Source organism: Ostrea edulis, chromosome 7 (genome assembly GCF_947568905.1).
Source record: "Ostrea edulis chromosome 7, xbOstEdul1.1, whole genome shotgun sequence".
NCBI lineage: Eukaryota > Metazoa > Mollusca > Bivalvia > Ostreida > Ostreidae > Ostrea > Ostrea edulis.
Window position 1 is genome coordinate 5951231 of NC_079170.1, and position 18807 is coordinate 5970037.

Below are 18807 nucleotides of genomic sequence, written 5' to 3' on the forward strand. Positions count from 1 at the left end.
ATAGGCACACAGGGTCACAGTTAAAGGGGAGTAACTCCGATATTTGGTTCCATGCAGTAAAATGTAAAAATGGACTGAATTGGGTTTAAAACATTTGGAATAAATTTTAAATATATTGGCCTGTTGCAAATTTATAACAGCGAAATACAGATATCTGTGTGACGGAAAACAATTAAATTATAATGTGACAGTAACATTTAACAATACCACAATAATCAGCGAAATGTAGTGACAAACTGCGGGAAAATACATGGACAAAGTGCGCATACTTAATGATCTAAAAACTACTCTGATGAAACCCAATTTCAAATGTATATGACTAGAAATAAAAACATGTGATGATATTTACAAGCAATAAAAATTAATTTGAAGAAAAATTCTATGGTCAATGTGTGCAATCTGAATTTCAATTGAGCATATCCAGGGGTTAGCGCGAACGCAGACCCCCACACTTAAAAATTACGTGCCCGAGTCGCCCGCATTTGGGGCGATCGCAAGGTTCAGCCGATCTGAAGTGCAATAGAAAGGCCTCGCCCTGGAGGGACCCCCTTGGGGATCAGGGTGCCCTCTGCACCAGGTAAGTATGACTTGGCTGTGTTGAACTTGACAATTTCATTCTATGCCGCCTTACAAAAATGAAGTGTTTAAGAAATTATAGACATCACCATTATACATTCTACTACACGGACATACCCCAAATGACATCGCCCCTCACAGATTACTTGCTCCTGTGCGACTCTTCAACCCTAAGCGAAATTCACACACTGCAAGCACGCATCGCACGCCTTTCTGTCAAACGCTCCGTTTTTCTAACTGTGACGTACTGTGAACGTTCGAATTCGCACAGCCAACGTTCGGTTGCTTGAATTTTTCTTTGGAAAAGACATGAAATATATGATTATTACTGTTAATTTCTTTAGTTACAAGAAAGAGAATTCACTAGGGCAATGTTCTCCGCGCACAGCAGTGTGCGACAGGTTCGAATCCTCCCGGGGGAGGGGGGGGGGGATTTTTTTTTTTTTTTTTTTTTTTTAAATAAGAAAAAAAAAAAAAAAAAAATATGGAACGCTTCACGAATTTGCGTGTCATCCTTGCGCAGGGGCCATGCTAATCTTCTCTGTATCGTTCCAATTTTAATATATGTACTGCCGAAAAGCAAGTACACAAGCAAAATCATCTACAAAATATAAGTACTGTTGAGCGGAGAGTAGTATGAAATAAACGTTTTAAGAATTTGCATACTGTAAACATCTGGAAGTACGTTGTTACTGCGTATACAAGAAAGACAACTGCTACACACACGCACACATACACCTTTCACACATGTGTCATTTTTAAAAAATGAAATAAAATGAAAAATTCACATTTAGAGAACAGTGTAAAGCATTTTCTCTTATGTCATCATAGATTATATACATAACATGGTAAAATTCTAAACCCAACAAAACAAACAAATTAATAAAATAATTATCAGTTCGTTAGTCTGTCTGTATGTTTTACCTAATTTTTCCTGTCCAACAAGTTTCAGTGCATTCCCCATTTCACACTACGCCTTGACAAATTCACCCCCAATGTCCAGGCGGCCTAGCGATGCTGTGCAGAAGTGCGGGGAGAGAGAGAGATAAACAATTGTCCTGCCGGACAACGCGCGGGATGATAAGTCAATGCGACAGAGTGTATAAACACCATGTTATACGTTGCTAAAAACTGAATTGAATTGCAGTAAAAATAAAACTGACCTTATTTTTGTGTTTGTGTTGTTTTATCCTATCATTTTCTGTTCTGTTCTCACTGTTACATGTCCACTTTCTTCTTTTAAAAAATATCGAATAATGCCACAAGAAACCCCGATGGCACGCGCTTTTCGAAAAGAAATTCACAACATGAAGAAAAGAAAAATAACAGGGAAGAGAAATGAATCCACACGTTTCGGCAATCTGCACAACATCCGTTGTCATGAATACGACGTCACAATAGGCACACAGGGTCACAGTTAAAGGGGAGTAACTCCGATATTTGGTTCCATGCAGTAAAATGTAAAAATGGACTGAATTGGGTTTAAAACATTTGGAATAAATTTTAAATATATTGGCCTGTTGCAAATTTATAACAGCGAAATACAGATATCTGTGTGACGGAAAACAATTAAATTATAATGTGACAGTAACATTTAACAATACCACAATAATCAGCGAAATGTAGTGACAAACTGCGGGAAAATACATGGACAAAGTGCGCATACTTAATGATCTAAAAACTACTCTGATGAAACCCAATTTCAAATGTATATGACTAGAAATAAAAACATGTGATGATATTTACAAGCAATAAAAATTAATTTGAAGAAAAATTCTATGGTCAATGTGTGCAATCTGAATTTCAATTGAGCATATCCAGGGGTTAGCGCGAACGCAGACCCCCACACTTAAAAATTACGTGCCCGAGTCGCCCGCATTTGGGGCGATCGCAAGGTTCAGCCGATCTGAAGTGCAATAGAAAGGCCTCGCCCTGGAGGGACCCCCTTGGGGATCAGGGTGCCCTCTGCACCAGGTAAGTATGACTTGGCTGTGTTGAACTTGACAATTTCATTCTATGCCGCCTTACAAAAATGAAGTGTTTAAGAAATTATAGACATCACCATTATACATTCTACTACACGGACATACCCCAAATGACATCGCCCCTCACAGATTACTTGCTCCTGTGCGACTCTTCAACCCTAAGCGAAATTCACACACTGCAAGCACGCATCGCACGCCTTTCTGTCAAACGCTCCGTTTTTCTAACTGTGACGTACTGTGAACGTTCGAATTCGCACAGCCAACGTTCGGTTGCTTGAATTTTTCTTTGGAAAAGACATGAAATATATGATTATTACTGTTAATTTCTTTAGTTACAAGAAAGAGAATTCACTAGGGCAATGTTCTCCGCGCACAGCAGTGTGCGACAGGTTCGAATCCTCCCGGGGGAGGGGGGGGGGGATTTTTTTTTTTTTTTTTTTTTTTTAAATAAGAAAAAAAAAAAAAAAAAAATATGGAACGCTTCACGAATTTGCGTGTCATCCTTGCGCAGGGGCCATGCTAATCTTCTCTGTATCGTTCCAATTTTAATATATGTACTGCCGAAAAGCAAGTACACAAGCAAAATCATCTACAAAATATAAGTACTGTTGAGCGGAGAGTAGTATGAAATAAACGTTTTAAGAATTTGCATACTGTAAACATCTGGAAGTACGTTGTTACTGCGTATACAAGAAAGACAACTGCTACACACACGCACACATACACCTTTCACACATGTGTCATTTTTAAAAAATGAAATAAAATGAAAAATTCACATTTAGAGAACAGTGTAAAGCATTTTCTCTTATGTCATCATAGATTATATACATAACATGGTAAAATTCTAAACCCAACAAAACAAACAAATTAATAAAATAATTATCAGTTCGTTAGTCTGTCTGTATGTTTTACCTAATTTTTCCTGTCCAACAAGTTTCAGTGCATTCCCCATTTCACACTACGCCTTGACAAATTCACCCCCAATGTCCAGGCGGCCTAGCGATGCTGTGCAGAAGTGCGGGGAGAGAGAGAGATAAACAATTGTCCTGCCGGACAACGCGCGGGATGATAAGTCAATGCGACAGAGTGTATAAACACCATGTTATACGTTGCTAAAAACTGAATTGAATTGCAGTAAAAATAAAACTGACCTTATTTTTGTGTTTGTGTTGTTTTATCCTATCATTTTCTGTTCTGTTCTCACTGTTACATGTCCACTTTCTTCTTTTAAAAAATATCGAATAATGCCACAAGAAACCCCGATGGCACGCGCTTTTCGAAAAGAAATTCACAACATGAAGAAAAGAAAAATAACAGGGAAGAGAAATGAATCCACACGTTTCGGCAATCTGCACAACATCCGTTGTCATGAATACGACGTCACAATAGGCACACAGGGTCACAGTTAAAGGGGAGTAACTCCGATATTTGGTTCCATGCAGTAAAATGTAAAAATGGACTGAATTGGGTTTAAAACATTTGGAATAAATTTTAAATATATTGGCCTGTTGCAAATTTATAACAGCGAAATACAGATATCTGTGTGACGGAAAACAATTAAATTATAATGTGACAGTAACATTTAACAATACCACAATAATCAGCGAAATGTAGTGACAAACTGCGGGAAAATACATGGACAAAGTGCGCATACTTAATGATCTAAAAACTACTCTGATGAAACCCAATTTCAAATGTATATGACTAGAAATAAAAACATGTGATGATATTTACAAGCAATAAAAATTAATTTGAAGAAAAATTCTATGGTCAATGTGTGCAATCTGAATTTCAATTGAGCATATCCAGGGGTTAGCGCGAACGCAGACCCCCACACTTAAAAATTACGTGCCCGAGTCGCCCGCATTTGGGGCGATCGCAAGGTTCAGCCGATCTGAAGTGCAATAGAAAGGCCTCGCCCTGGAGGGACCCCCTTGGGGATCAGGGTGCCCTCTGCACCAGGTAAGTATGACTTGGCTGTGTTGAACTTGACAATTTCATTCTATGCCGCCTTACAAAAATGAAGTGTTTAAGAAATTATAGACATCACCATTATACATTCTACTACACGGACATACCCCAAATGACATCGCCCCTCACAGATTACTTGCTCCTGTGCGACTCTTCAACCCTAAGCGAAATTCACACACTGCAAGCACGCATCGCACGCCTTTCTGTCAAACGCTCCGTTTTTCTAACTGTGACGTACTGTGAACGTTCGAATTCGCACAGCCAACGTTCGGTTGCTTGAATTTTTCTTTGGAAAAGACATGAAATATATGATTATTACTGTTAATTTCTTTAGTTACAAGAAAGAGAATTCACTAGGGCAATGTTCTCCGCGCACAGCAGTGTGCGACAGGTTCGAATCCTCCCGGGGGAGGGGGGGGGGGATTTTTTTTTTTTTTTTTTTTTTTTAAATAAGAAAAAAAAAAAAAAAAAAATATGGAACGCTTCACGAATTTGCGTGTCATCCTTGCGCAGGGGCCATGCTAATCTTCTCTGTATCGTTCCAATTTTAATATATGTACTGCCGAAAAGCAAGTACACAAGCAAAATCATCTACAAAATATAAGTACTGTTGAGCGGAGAGTAGTATGAAATAAACGTTTTAAGAATTTGCATACTGTAAACATCTGGAAGTACGTTGTTACTGCGTATACAAGAAAGACAACTGCTACACACACGCACACATACACCTTTCACACATGTGTCATTTTTAAAAAATGAAATAAAATGAAAAATTCACATTTAGAGAACAGTGTAAAGCATTTTCTCTTATGTCATCATAGATTATATACATAACATGGTAAAATTCTAAACCCAACAAAACAAACAAATTAATAAAATAATTATCAGTTCGTTAGTCTGTCTGTATGTTTTACCTAATTTTTCCTGTCCAACAAGTTTCAGTGCATTCCCCATTTCACACTACGCCTTGACAAATTCACCCCCAATGTCCAGGCGGCCTAGCGATGCTGTGCAGAAGTGCGGGGAGAGAGAGAGATAAACAATTGTCCTGCCGGACAACGCGCGGGATGATAAGTCAATGCGACAGAGTGTATAAACACCATGTTATACGTTGCTAAAAACTGAATTGAATTGCAGTAAAAATAAAACTGACCTTATTTTTGTGTTTGTGTTGTTTTATCCTATCATTTTCTGTTCTGTTCTCACTGTTACATGTCCACTTTCTTCTTTTAAAAAATATCGAATAATGCCACAAGAAACCCCGATGGCACGCGCTTTTCGAAAAGAAATTCACAACATGAAGAAAAGAAAAATAACAGGGAAGAGAAATGAATCCACACGTTTCGGCAATCTGCACAACATCCGTTGTCATGAATACGACGTCACAATAGGCACACAGGGTCACAGTTAAAGGGGAGTAACTCCGATATTTGGTTCCATGCAGTAAAATGTAAAAATGGACTGAATTGGGTTTAAAACATTTGGAATAAATTTTAAATATATTGGCCTGTTGCAAATTTATAACAGCGAAATACAGATATCTGTGTGACGGAAAACAATTAAATTATAATGTGACAGTAACATTTAACAATACCACAATAATCAGCGAAATGTAGTGACAAACTGCGGGAAAATACATGGACAAAGTGCGCATACTTAATGATCTAAAAACTACTCTGATGAAACCCAATTTCAAATGTATATGACTAGAAATAAAAACATGTGATGATATTTACAAGCAATAAAAATTAATTTGAAGAAAAATTCTATGGTCAATGTGTGCAATCTGAATTTCAATTGAGCATATCCAGGGGTTAGCGCGAACGCAGACCCCCACACTTAAAAATTACGTGCCCGAGTCGCCCGCATTTGGGGCGATCGCAAGGTTCAGCCGATCTGAAGTGCAATAGAAAGGCCTCGCCCTGGAGGGACCCCCTTGGGGATCAGGGTGCCCTCTGCACCAGGTAAGTATGACTTGGCTGTGTTGAACTTGACAATTTCATTCTATGCCGCCTTACAAAAATGAAGTGTTTAAGAAATTATAGACATCACCATTATACATTCTACTACACGGACATACCCCAAATGACATCGCCCCTCACAGATTACTTGCTCCTGTGCGACTCTTCAACCCTAAGCGAAATTCACACACTGCAAGCACGCATCGCACGCCTTTCTGTCAAACGCTCCGTTTTTCTAACTGTGACGTACTGTGAACGTTCGAATTCGCACAGCCAACGTTCGGTTGCTTGAATTTTTCTTTGGAAAAGACATGAAATATATGATTATTACTGTTAATTTCTTTAGTTACAAGAAAGAGAATTCACTAGGGCAATGTTCTCCGCGCACAGCAGTGTGCGACAGGTTCGAATCCTCCCGGGGGAGGGGGGGGGGGATTTTTTTTTTTTTTTTTTTTTTTTAAATAAGAAAAAAAAAAAAAAAAAAATATGGAACGCTTCACGAATTTGCGTGTCATCCTTGCGCAGGGGCCATGCTAATCTTCTCTGTATCGTTCCAATTTTAATATATGTACTGCCGAAAAGCAAGTACACAAGCAAAATCATCTACAAAATATAAGTACTGTTGAGCGGAGAGTAGTATGAAATAAACGTTTTAAGAATTTGCATACTGTAAACATCTGGAAGTACGTTGTTACTGCGTATACAAGAAAGACAACTGCTACACACACGCACACATACACCTTTCACACATGTGTCATTTTTAAAAAATGAAATAAAATGAAAAATTCACATTTAGAGAACAGTGTAAAGCATTTTCTCTTATGTCATCATAGATTATATACATAACATGGTAAAATTCTAAACCCAACAAAACAAACAAATTAATAAAATAATTATCAGTTCGTTAGTCTGTCTGTATGTTTTACCTAATTTTTCCTGTCCAACAAGTTTCAGTGCATTCCCCATTTCACACTACGCCTTGACAAATTCACCCCCAATGTCCAGGCGGCCTAGCGATGCTGTGCAGAAGTGCGGGGAGAGAGAGAGATAAACAATTGTCCTGCCGGACAACGCGCGGGATGATAAGTCAATGCGACAGAGTGTATAAACACCATGTTATACGTTGCTAAAAACTGAATTGAATTGCAGTAAAAATAAAACTGACCTTATTTTTGTGTTTGTGTTGTTTTATCCTATCATTTTCTGTTCTGTTCTCACTGTTACATGTCCACTTTCTTCTTTTAAAAAATATCGAATAATGCCACAAGAAACCCCGATGGCACGCGCTTTTCGAAAAGAAATTCACAACATGAAGAAAAGAAAAATAACAGGGAAGAGAAATGAATCCACACGTTTCGGCAATCTGCACAACATCCGTTGTCATGAATACGACGTCACAATAGGCACACAGGGTCACAGTTAAAGGGGAGTAACTCCGATATTTGGTTCCATGCAGTAAAATGTAAAAATGGACTGAATTGGGTTTAAAACATTTGGAATAAATTTTAAATATATTGGCCTGTTGCAAATTTATAACAGCGAAATACAGATATCTGTGTGACGGAAAACAATTAAATTATAATGTGACAGTAACATTTAACAATACCACAATAATCAGCGAAATGTAGTGACAAACTGCGGGAAAATACATGGACAAAGTGCGCATACTTAATGATCTAAAAACTACTCTGATGAAACCCAATTTCAAATGTATATGACTAGAAATAAAAACATGTGATGATATTTACAAGCAATAAAAATTAATTTGAAGAAAAATTCTATGGTCAATGTGTGCAATCTGAATTTCAATTGAGCATATCCAGGGGTTAGCGCGAACGCAGACCCCCACACTTAAAAATTACGTGCCCGAGTCGCCCGCATTTGGGGCGATCGCAAGGTTCAGCCGATCTGAAGTGCAATAGAAAGGCCTCGCCCTGGAGGGACCCCCTTGGGGATCAGGGTGCCCTCTGCACCAGGTAAGTATGACTTGGCTGTGTTGAACTTGACAATTTCATTCTATGCCGCCTTACAAAAATGAAGTGTTTAAGAAATTATAGACATCACCATTATACATTCTACTACACGGACATACCCCAAATGACATCGCCCCTCACAGATTACTTGCTCCTGTGCGACTCTTCAACCCTAAGCGAAATTCACACACTGCAAGCACGCATCGCACGCCTTTCTGTCAAACGCTCCGTTTTTCTAACTGTGACGTACTGTGAACGTTCGAATTCGCACAGCCAACGTTCGGTTGCTTGAATTTTTCTTTGGAAAAGACATGAAATATATGATTATTACTGTTAATTTCTTTAGTTACAAGAAAGAGAATTCACTAGGGCAATGTTCTCCGCGCACAGCAGTGTGCGACAGGTTCGAATCCTCCCGGGGGAGGGGGGGGGGGATTTTTTTTTTTTTTTTTTTTTTTTAAATAAGAAAAAAAAAAAAAAAAAAATATGGAACGCTTCACGAATTTGCGTGTCATCCTTGCGCAGGGGCCATGCTAATCTTCTCTGTATCGTTCCAATTTTAATATATGTACTGCCGAAAAGCAAGTACACAAGCAAAATCATCTACAAAATATAAGTACTGTTGAGCGGAGAGTAGTATGAAATAAACGTTTTAAGAATTTGCATACTGTAAACATCTGGAAGTACGTTGTTACTGCGTATACAAGAAAGACAACTGCTACACACACGCACACATACACCTTTCACACATGTGTCATTTTTAAAAAATGAAATAAAATGAAAAATTCACATTTAGAGAACAGTGTAAAGCATTTTCTCTTATGTCATCATAGATTATATACATAACATGGTAAAATTCTAAACCCAACAAAACAAACAAATTAATAAAATAATTATCAGTTCGTTAGTCTGTCTGTATGTTTTACCTAATTTTTCCTGTCCAACAAGTTTCAGTGCATTCCCCATTTCACACTACGCCTTGACAAATTCACCCCCAATGTCCAGGCGGCCTAGCGATGCTGTGCAGAAGTGCGGGGAGAGAGAGAGATAAACAATTGTCCTGCCGGACAACGCGCGGGATGATAAGTCAATGCGACAGAGTGTATAAACACCATGTTATACGTTGCTAAAAACTGAATTGAATTGCAGTAAAAATAAAACTGACCTTATTTTTGTGTTTGTGTTGTTTTATCCTATCATTTTCTGTTCTGTTCTCACTGTTACATGTCCACTTTCTTCTTTTAAAAAATATCGAATAATGCCACAAGAAACCCCGATGGCACGCGCTTTTCGAAAAGAAATTCACAACATGAAGAAAAGAAAAATAACAGGGAAGAGAAATGAATCCACACGTTTCGGCAATCTGCACAACATCCGTTGTCATGAATACGACGTCACAATAGGCACACAGGGTCACAGTTAAAGGGGAGTAACTCCGATATTTGGTTCCATGCAGTAAAATGTAAAAATGGACTGAATTGGGTTTAAAACATTTGGAATAAATTTTAAATATATTGGCCTGTTGCAAATTTATAACAGCGAAATACAGATATCTGTGTGACGGAAAACAATTAAATTATAATGTGACAGTAACATTTAACAATACCACAATAATCAGCGAAATGTAGTGACAAACTGCGGGAAAATACATGGACAAAGTGCGCATACTTAATGATCTAAAAACTACTCTGATGAAACCCAATTTCAAATGTATATGACTAGAAATAAAAACATGTGATGATATTTACAAGCAATAAAAATTAATTTGAAGAAAAATTCTATGGTCAATGTGTGCAATCTGAATTTCAATTGAGCATATCCAGGGGTTAGCGCGAACGCAGACCCCCACACTTAAAAATTACGTGCCCGAGTCGCCCGCATTTGGGGCGATCGCAAGGTTCAGCCGATCTGAAGTGCAATAGAAAGGCCTCGCCCTGGAGGGACCCCCTTGGGGATCAGGGTGCCCTCTGCACCAGGTAAGTATGACTTGGCTGTGTTGAACTTGACAATTTCATTCTATGCCGCCTTACAAAAATGAAGTGTTTAAGAAATTATAGACATCACCATTATACATTCTACTACACGGACATACCCCAAATGACATCGCCCCTCACAGATTACTTGCTCCTGTGCGACTCTTCAACCCTAAGCGAAATTCACACACTGCAAGCACGCATCGCACGCCTTTCTGTCAAACGCTCCGTTTTTCTAACTGTGACGTACTGTGAACGTTCGAATTCGCACAGCCAACGTTCGGTTGCTTGAATTTTTCTTTGGAAAAGACATGAAATATATGATTATTACTGTTAATTTCTTTAGTTACAAGAAAGAGAATTCACTAGGGCAATGTTCTCCGCGCACAGCAGTGTGCGACAGGTTCGAATCCTCCCGGGGGAGGGGGGGGGGGATTTTTTTTTTTTTTTTTTTTTTTTAAATAAGAAAAAAAAAAAAAAAAAAATATGGAACGCTTCACGAATTTGCGTGTCATCCTTGCGCAGGGGCCATGCTAATCTTCTCTGTATCGTTCCAATTTTAATATATGTACTGCCGAAAAGCAAGTACACAAGCAAAATCATCTACAAAATATAAGTACTGTTGAGCGGAGAGTAGTATGAAATAAACGTTTTAAGAATTTGCATACTGTAAACATCTGGAAGTACGTTGTTACTGCGTATACAAGAAAGACAACTGCTACACACACGCACACATACACCTTTCACACATGTGTCATTTTTAAAAAATGAAATAAAATGAAAAATTCACATTTAGAGAACAGTGTAAAGCATTTTCTCTTATGTCATCATAGATTATATACATAACATGGTAAAATTCTAAACCCAACAAAACAAACAAATTAATAAAATAATTATCAGTTCGTTAGTCTGTCTGTATGTTTTACCTAATTTTTCCTGTCCAACAAGTTTCAGTGCATTCCCCATTTCACACTACGCCTTGACAAATTCACCCCCAATGTCCAGGCGGCCTAGCGATGCTGTGCAGAAGTGCGGGGAGAGAGAGAGATAAACAATTGTCCTGCCGGACAACGCGCGGGATGATAAGTCAATGCGACAGAGTGTATAAACACCATGTTATACGTTGCTAAAAACTGAATTGAATTGCAGTAAAAATAAAACTGACCTTATTTTTGTGTTTGTGTTGTTTTATCCTATCATTTTCTGTTCTGTTCTCACTGTTACATGTCCACTTTCTTCTTTTAAAAAATATCGAATAATGCCACAAGAAACCCCGATGGCACGCGCTTTTCGAAAAGAAATTCACAACATGAAGAAAAGAAAAATAACAGGGAAGAGAAATGAATCCACACGTTTCGGCAATCTGCACAACATCCGTTGTCATGAATACGACGTCACAATAGGCACACAGGGTCACAGTTAAAGGGGAGTAACTCCGATATTTGGTTCCATGCAGTAAAATGTAAAAATGGACTGAATTGGGTTTAAAACATTTGGAATAAATTTTAAATATATTGGCCTGTTGCAAATTTATAACAGCGAAATACAGATATCTGTGTGACGGAAAACAATTAAATTATAATGTGACAGTAACATTTAACAATACCACAATAATCAGCGAAATGTAGTGACAAACTGCGGGAAAATACATGGACAAAGTGCGCATACTTAATGATCTAAAAACTACTCTGATGAAACCCAATTTCAAATGTATATGACTAGAAATAAAAACATGTGATGATATTTACAAGCAATAAAAATTAATTTGAAGAAAAATTCTATGGTCAATGTGTGCAATCTGAATTTCAATTGAGCATATCCAGGGGTTAGCGCGAACGCAGACCCCCACACTTAAAAATTACGTGCCCGAGTCGCCCGCATTTGGGGCGATCGCAAGGTTCAGCCGATCTGAAGTGCAATAGAAAGGCCTCGCCCTGGAGGGACCCCCTTGGGGATCAGGGTGCCCTCTGCACCAGGTAAGTATGACTTGGCTGTGTTGAACTTGACAATTTCATTCTATGCCGCCTTACAAAAATGAAGTGTTTAAGAAATTATAGACATCACCATTATACATTCTACTACACGGACATACCCCAAATGACATCGCCCCTCACAGATTACTTGCTCCTGTGCGACTCTTCAACCCTAAGCGAAATTCACACACTGCAAGCACGCATCGCACGCCTTTCTGTCAAACGCTCCGTTTTTCTAACTGTGACGTACTGTGAACGTTCGAATTCGCACAGCCAACGTTCGGTTGCTTGAATTTTTCTTTGGAAAAGACATGAAATATATGATTATTACTGTTAATTTCTTTAGTTACAAGAAAGAGAATTCACTAGGGCAATGTTCTCCGCGCACAGCAGTGTGCGACAGGTTCGAATCCTCCCGGGGGAGGGGGGGGGGGATTTTTTTTTTTTTTTTTTTTTTTTAAATAAGAAAAAAAAAAAAAAAAAAATATGGAACGCTTCACGAATTTGCGTGTCATCCTTGCGCAGGGGCCATGCTAATCTTCTCTGTATCGTTCCAATTTTAATATATGTACTGCCGAAAAGCAAGTACACAAGCAAAATCATCTACAAAATATAAGTACTGTTGAGCGGAGAGTAGTATGAAATAAACGTTTTAAGAATTTGCATACTGTAAACATCTGGAAGTACGTTGTTACTGCGTATACAAGAAAGACAACTGCTACACACACGCACACATACACCTTTCACACATGTGTCATTTTTAAAAAATGAAATAAAATGAAAAATTCACATTTAGAGAACAGTGTAAAGCATTTTCTCTTATGTCATCATAGATTATATACATAACATGGTAAAATTCTAAACCCAACAAAACAAACAAATTAATAAAATAATTATCAGTTCGTTAGTCTGTCTGTATGTTTTACCTAATTTTTCCTGTCCAACAAGTTTCAGTGCATTCCCCATTTCACACTACGCCTTGACAAATTCACCCCCAATGTCCAGGCGGCCTAGCGATGCTGTGCAGAAGTGCGGGGAGAGAGAGAGATAAACAATTGTCCTGCCGGACAACGCGCGGGATGATAAGTCAATGCGACAGAGTGTATAAACACCATGTTATACGTTGCTAAAAACTGAATTGAATTGCAGTAAAAATAAAACTGACCTTATTTTTGTGTTTGTGTTGTTTTATCCTATCATTTTCTGTTCTGTTCTCACTGTTACATGTCCACTTTCTTCTTTTAAAAAATATCGAATAATGCCACAAGAAACCCCGATGGCACGCGCTTTTCGAAAAGAAATTCACAACATGAAGAAAAGAAAAATAACAGGGAAGAGAAATGAATCCACACGTTTCGGCAATCTGCACAACATCCGTTGTCATGAATACGACGTCACAATAGGCACACAGGGTCACAGTTAAAGGGGAGTAACTCCGATATTTGGTTCCATGCAGTAAAATGTAAAAATGGACTGAATTGGGTTTAAAACATTTGGAATAAATTTTAAATATATTGGCCTGTTGCAAATTTATAACAGCGAAATACAGATATCTGTGTGACGGAAAACAATTAAATTATAATGTGACAGTAACATTTAACAATACCACAATAATCAGCGAAATGTAGTGACAAACTGCGGGAAAATACATGGACAAAGTGCGCATACTTAATGATCTAAAAACTACTCTGATGAAACCCAATTTCAAATGTATATGACTAGAAATAAAAACATGTGATGATATTTACAAGCAATAAAAATTAATTTGAAGAAAAATTCTATGGTCAATGTGTGCAATCTGAATTTCAATTGAGCATATCCAGGGGTTAGCGCGAACGCAGACCCCCACACTTAAAAATTACGTGCCCGAGTCGCCCGCATTTGGGGCGATCGCAAGGTTCAGCCGATCTGAAGTGCAATAGAAAGGCCTCGCCCTGGAGGGACCCCCTTGGGGATCAGGGTGCCCTCTGCACCAGGTAAGTATGACTTGGCTGTGTTGAACTTGACAATTTCATTCTATGCCGCCTTACAAAAATGAAGTGTTTAAGAAATTATAGACATCACCATTATACATTCTACTACACGGACATACCCCAAATGACATCGCCCCTCACAGATTACTTGCTCCTGTGCGACTCTTCAACCCTAAGCGAAATTCACACACTGCAAGCACGCATCGCACGCCTTTCTGTCAAACGCTCCGTTTTTCTAACTGTGACGTACTGTGAACGTTCGAATTCGCACAGCCAACGTTCGGTTGCTTGAATTTTTCTTTGGAAAAGACATGAAATATATGATTATTACTGTTAATTTCTTTAGTTACAAGAAAGAGAATTCACTAGGGCAATGTTCTCCGCGCACAGCAGTGTGCGACAGGTTCGAATCCTCCCGGGGGAGGGGGGGGGGGATTTTTTTTTTTTTTTTTTTTTTTTAAATAAGAAAAAAAAAAAAAAAAAAATATGGAACGCTTCACGAATTTGCGTGTCATCCTTGCGCAGGGGCCATGCTAATCTTCTCTGTATCGTTCCAATTTTAATATATGTACTGCCGAAAAGCAAGTACACAAGCAAAATCATCTACAAAATATAAGTACTGTTGAGCGGAGAGTAGTATGAAATAAACGTTTTAAGAATTTGCATACTGTAAACATCTGGAAGTACGTTGTTACTGCGTATACAAGAAAGACAACTGCTACACACACGCACACATACACCTTTCACACATGTGTCATTTTTAAAAAATGAAATAAAATGAAAAATTCACATTTAGAGAACAGTGTAAAGCATTTTCTCTTATGTCATCATAGATTATATACATAACATGGTAAAATTCTAAACCCAACAAAACAAACAAATTAATAAAATAATTATCAGTTCGTTAGTCTGTCTGTATGTTTTACCTAATTTTTCCTGTCCAACAAGTTTCAGTGCATTCCCCATTTCACACTACGCCTTGACAAATTCACCCCCAATGTCCAGGCGGCCTAGCGATGCTGTGCAGAAGTGCGGGGAGAGAGAGAGATAAACAATTGTCCTGCCGGACAACGCGCGGGATGATAAGTCAATGCGACAGAGTGTATAAACACCATGTTATACGTTGCTAAAAACTGAATTGAATTGCAGTAAAAATAAAACTGACCTTATTTTTGTGTTTGTGTTGTTTTATCCTATCATTTTCTGTTCTGTTCTCACTGTTACATGTCCACTTTCTTCTTTTAAAAAATATCGAATAATGCCACAAGAAACCCCGATGGCACGCGCTTTTCGAAAAGAAATTCACAACATGAAGAAAAGAAAAATAACAGGGAAGAGAAATGAATCCACACGTTTCGGCAATCTGCACAACATCCGTTGTCATGAATACGACGTCACAATAGGCACACAGGGTCACAGTTAAAGGGGAGTAACTCCGATATTTGGTTCCATGCAGTAAAATGTAAAAATGGACTGAATTGGGTTTAAAACATTTGGAATAAATTTTAAATATATTGGCCTGTTGCAAATTTATAACAGCGAAATACAGATATCTGTGTGACGGAAAACAATTAAATTATAATGTGACAGTAACATTTAACAATACCACAATAATCAGCGAAATGTAGTGACAAACTGCGGGAAAATACATGGACAAAGTGCGCATACTTAATGATCTAAAAACTACTCTGATGAAACCCAATTTCAAATGTATATGACTAGAAATAAAAACATGTGATGATATTTACAAGCAATAAAAATTAATTTGAAGAAAAATTCTATGGTCAATGTGTGCAATCTGAATTTCAATTGAGCATATCCAGGGGTTAGCGCGAACGCAGACCCCCACACTTAAAAATTACGTGCCCGAGTCGCCCGCATTTGGGGCGATCGCAAGGTTCAGCCGATCTGAAGTGCAATAGAAAGGCCTCGCCCTGGAGGGACCCCCTTGGGGATCAGGGTGCCCTCTGCACCAGGTAAGTATGACTTGGCTGTGTTGAACTTGACAATTTCATTCTATGCCGCCTTACAAAAATGAAGTGTTTAAGAAATTATAGACATCACCATTATACATTCTACTACACGGACATACCCCAAATGACATCGCCCCTCACAGATTACTTGCTCCTGTGCGACTCTTCAACCCTAAGCGAAATTCACACACTGCAAGCACGCATCGCACGCCTTTCTGTCAAACGCTCCGTTTTTCTAACTGTGACGTACTGTGAACGTTCGAATTCGCACAGCCAACGTTCGGTTGCTTGAATTTTTCTTTGGAAAAGACATGAAATATATGATTATTACTGTTAATTTCTTTAGTTACAAGAAAGAGAATTCACTAGGGCAATGTTCTCCGCGCACAGCAGTGTGCGACAGGTTCGAATCCTCCCGGGGGAGGGGGGGGGGGATTTTTTTTTTTTTTTTTTTTTTTTAAATAAGAAAAAAAAAAAAAAAAAAATATGGAACGCTTCACGAATTTGCGTGTCATCCTTGCGCAGGGGCCATGCTAATCTTCTCTGTATCGTTCCAATTTTAATATATGTACTGCCGAAAAGCAAGTACACAAGCAAAATCATCTACAAAATATAAGTACTGTTGAGCGGAGAGTAGTATGAAATAAACGTTTTAAGAATTTGCATACTGTAAACATCTGGAAGTACGTTGTTACTGCGTATACAAGAAAGACAACTGCTACACACACGCACACATACACCTTTCACACATGTGTCATTTTTAAAAAATGAAATAAAATGAAAAATTCACATTTAGAGAACAGTGTAAAGCATTTTCTCTTATGTCATCATAGATTATATACATAACATGGTAAAATTCTAAACCCAACAAAACAAACAAATTAATAAAATAATTATCAGTTCGTTAGTCTGTCTGTATGTTTTACCTAATTTTTCCTGTCCAACAAGTTTCAGTGCATTCCCCATTTCACACTACGCCTTGACAAATTCACCCCCAATGTCCAGGCGGCCTAGCGATGCTGTGCAGAAGTGCGGGGAGAGAGAGAGATAAACAATTGTCCTGCCGGACAACGCGCGGGATGATAAGTCAATGCGACAGAGTGTATAAACACCATGTTATACGTTGCTAAAAACTGAATTGAATTGCAGTAAAAATAAAACTGACCTTATTTTTGTGTTTGTGTTGTTTTATCCTATCATTTTCTGTTCTGTTCTCACTGTTACATGTCCACTTTCTTCTTTTAAAAAATATCGAATAATGCCACAAGAAACCCCGATGGCACGCGCTTTTCGAAAAGAAATTCACAACATGAAGAAAAGAAAAATAACAGGGAAGAGAAATGAATCCACACGTTTCGGCAATCTGCACAACATCCGTTGTCATGAATACGACGTCACAATAGGCACACAGGGTCACAGTTAAAGGGGAGTAACTCCGATATTTGGTTCCATGCAGTAAAATGTAAAAATGGACTGAATTGGGTTTAAAACATTTGGAATAAATTTTAAATATATTGGCCTGTTGCAAATTTATAACAGCGAAATACAGATATCTGTGTGACGGAAAACAATTAAATTATAATGTGACAGTAACATTTAACAATACCACAATAATCAGCGAAATGTAGTGACAAACTGCGGGAAAATACATGGACAAAGTGCGCATACTTAATGATCTAAAAACTACTCTGATGAAACCCAATTTCAAATGTATATGACTAGAAATAAAAACATGTGATGATATTTACAAGCAATAAAAATTAATTTGAAGAAAAATTCTATGGTCAATGTGTGCAATCTGAATTTCAATTGAGCATATCCAGGGGTTAGCGCGAACGCAGACCCCCACACTTAAAAATTACGTGCCCGAGTCGCCCGCATTTGGGGCGATCGCAAGGTTCAGCCGATCTGAAGTGCAATAGAAAGGCCTCGCCCTGGAGGGACCCCCTTGGGGATCAGGGTGCCCTCTGCACCAGGTAAGTATGACTTGGCTGTGTTGAACTTGACAATTTCATTCTATGCCGCCTTACAAAAATGAAGTGTTTAAGAAATTATAGACATCACCATTATACATTCTACTACACGGACATACCCCAAATGACATCGCCCCTCACAGATTACTTGCTCCTGTGCGACTCTTCAACCCTAAGCGAAATTCACACACTGCAAGCACGCATCGCACGCCTTTCTGTCAAACGCTCCGTTTTTCTAACTGTGACGTACTGTGAACGTTCGAATTCGCACAGCCAACGTTCGGTTGCTTGAATTTTTCTTTGGAAAAGACATGAAATATATGATTATTACTGTTAATTTCTTTAGTTACAAGAAAGAGAATTCACTAGGGCAATGTTCTCCGCGCACAGCAGTGTGCGACAGGTTCGAATCCTCCCGGGGGAGGGGGGGGGGGATTTTTTTTTTTTTTTTTTTTTTTTAAATAAGAAAAAAAAAA

At 38.3% G+C, this 18807-nt stretch overlaps 19 non-coding genes across 19 annotated transcripts; all 19 read right to left on the reverse strand.

The window, feature by feature from the left end:
* Nucleotides 1-421: 421 nt before the first annotated feature.
* LOC130048855 (U1 spliceosomal RNA) lies at nt 422-585 on the reverse strand. The gene has a single exon (XR_008797398.1). It is a non-coding gene; the product is annotated as a U1 spliceosomal RNA (small nuclear RNA).
* A 469-nt stretch (nt 586-1054) lies between these two features.
* LOC130048951 (U6 spliceosomal RNA) lies at nt 1055-1163 on the reverse strand. The gene has a single exon (XR_008797493.1). It is a non-coding gene; the product is annotated as a U6 spliceosomal RNA (small nuclear RNA).
* A 1231-nt stretch (nt 1164-2394) lies between these two features.
* LOC125657273 (U1 spliceosomal RNA) lies at nt 2395-2558 on the reverse strand. The gene has a single exon (XR_007363253.1). It is a non-coding gene; the product is annotated as a U1 spliceosomal RNA (small nuclear RNA).
* Nucleotides 2559-3027: 469 nt separating this feature from the next.
* Nucleotides 3028-3136, reverse strand: LOC130048952 (U6 spliceosomal RNA). Its single transcript, XR_008797494.1, has one exon. It is a non-coding gene; the product is annotated as a U6 spliceosomal RNA (small nuclear RNA).
* A 1231-nt stretch (nt 3137-4367) lies between these two features.
* LOC130048856 (U1 spliceosomal RNA) lies at nt 4368-4531 on the reverse strand. The gene has a single exon (XR_008797399.1). It is a non-coding gene; the product is annotated as a U1 spliceosomal RNA (small nuclear RNA).
* A 469-nt stretch (nt 4532-5000) lies between these two features.
* On the reverse strand, nt 5001-5109 carry LOC130048953 (U6 spliceosomal RNA). Its single transcript, XR_008797495.1, has one exon. It is a non-coding gene; the product is annotated as a U6 spliceosomal RNA (small nuclear RNA).
* A 1231-nt stretch (nt 5110-6340) lies between these two features.
* LOC125657269 (U1 spliceosomal RNA) lies at nt 6341-6504 on the reverse strand. The gene has a single exon (XR_007363249.1). It is a non-coding gene; the product is annotated as a U1 spliceosomal RNA (small nuclear RNA).
* A 469-nt stretch (nt 6505-6973) lies between these two features.
* On the reverse strand, nt 6974-7082 carry LOC130048954 (U6 spliceosomal RNA). The gene has a single exon (XR_008797496.1). It is a non-coding gene; the product is annotated as a U6 spliceosomal RNA (small nuclear RNA).
* A 1231-nt stretch (nt 7083-8313) lies between these two features.
* Nucleotides 8314-8477, reverse strand: LOC130048857 (U1 spliceosomal RNA). Its single transcript, XR_008797400.1, has one exon. It is a non-coding gene; the product is annotated as a U1 spliceosomal RNA (small nuclear RNA).
* A 469-nt stretch (nt 8478-8946) lies between these two features.
* LOC130048955 (U6 spliceosomal RNA) lies at nt 8947-9055 on the reverse strand. The gene has a single exon (XR_008797497.1). It is a non-coding gene; the product is annotated as a U6 spliceosomal RNA (small nuclear RNA).
* Nucleotides 9056-10286: 1231 nt separating this feature from the next.
* LOC125657267 (U1 spliceosomal RNA) lies at nt 10287-10450 on the reverse strand. Its single transcript, XR_007363247.1, has one exon. It is a non-coding gene; the product is annotated as a U1 spliceosomal RNA (small nuclear RNA).
* Nucleotides 10451-10919: 469 nt separating this feature from the next.
* Nucleotides 10920-11028, reverse strand: LOC130048956 (U6 spliceosomal RNA). The gene has a single exon (XR_008797498.1). It is a non-coding gene; the product is annotated as a U6 spliceosomal RNA (small nuclear RNA).
* Nucleotides 11029-12259: 1231 nt separating this feature from the next.
* LOC130048858 (U1 spliceosomal RNA) lies at nt 12260-12423 on the reverse strand. The gene has a single exon (XR_008797401.1). It is a non-coding gene; the product is annotated as a U1 spliceosomal RNA (small nuclear RNA).
* Nucleotides 12424-12892: 469 nt separating this feature from the next.
* On the reverse strand, nt 12893-13001 carry LOC125657295 (U6 spliceosomal RNA). Its single transcript, XR_007363274.1, has one exon. It is a non-coding gene; the product is annotated as a U6 spliceosomal RNA (small nuclear RNA).
* Nucleotides 13002-14232: 1231 nt separating this feature from the next.
* LOC130048859 (U1 spliceosomal RNA) lies at nt 14233-14396 on the reverse strand. Its single transcript, XR_008797402.1, has one exon. It is a non-coding gene; the product is annotated as a U1 spliceosomal RNA (small nuclear RNA).
* Nucleotides 14397-14865: 469 nt separating this feature from the next.
* Nucleotides 14866-14974, reverse strand: LOC130048958 (U6 spliceosomal RNA). The gene has a single exon (XR_008797500.1). It is a non-coding gene; the product is annotated as a U6 spliceosomal RNA (small nuclear RNA).
* A 1231-nt stretch (nt 14975-16205) lies between these two features.
* On the reverse strand, nt 16206-16369 carry LOC130048861 (U1 spliceosomal RNA). Its single transcript, XR_008797404.1, has one exon. It is a non-coding gene; the product is annotated as a U1 spliceosomal RNA (small nuclear RNA).
* Nucleotides 16370-16838: 469 nt separating this feature from the next.
* Nucleotides 16839-16947, reverse strand: LOC130048959 (U6 spliceosomal RNA). The gene has a single exon (XR_008797501.1). It is a non-coding gene; the product is annotated as a U6 spliceosomal RNA (small nuclear RNA).
* Nucleotides 16948-18178: 1231 nt separating this feature from the next.
* Nucleotides 18179-18342, reverse strand: LOC130048862 (U1 spliceosomal RNA). The gene has a single exon (XR_008797405.1). It is a non-coding gene; the product is annotated as a U1 spliceosomal RNA (small nuclear RNA).
* Between the last annotated feature and the right edge of the window lie 465 nt (nt 18343-18807).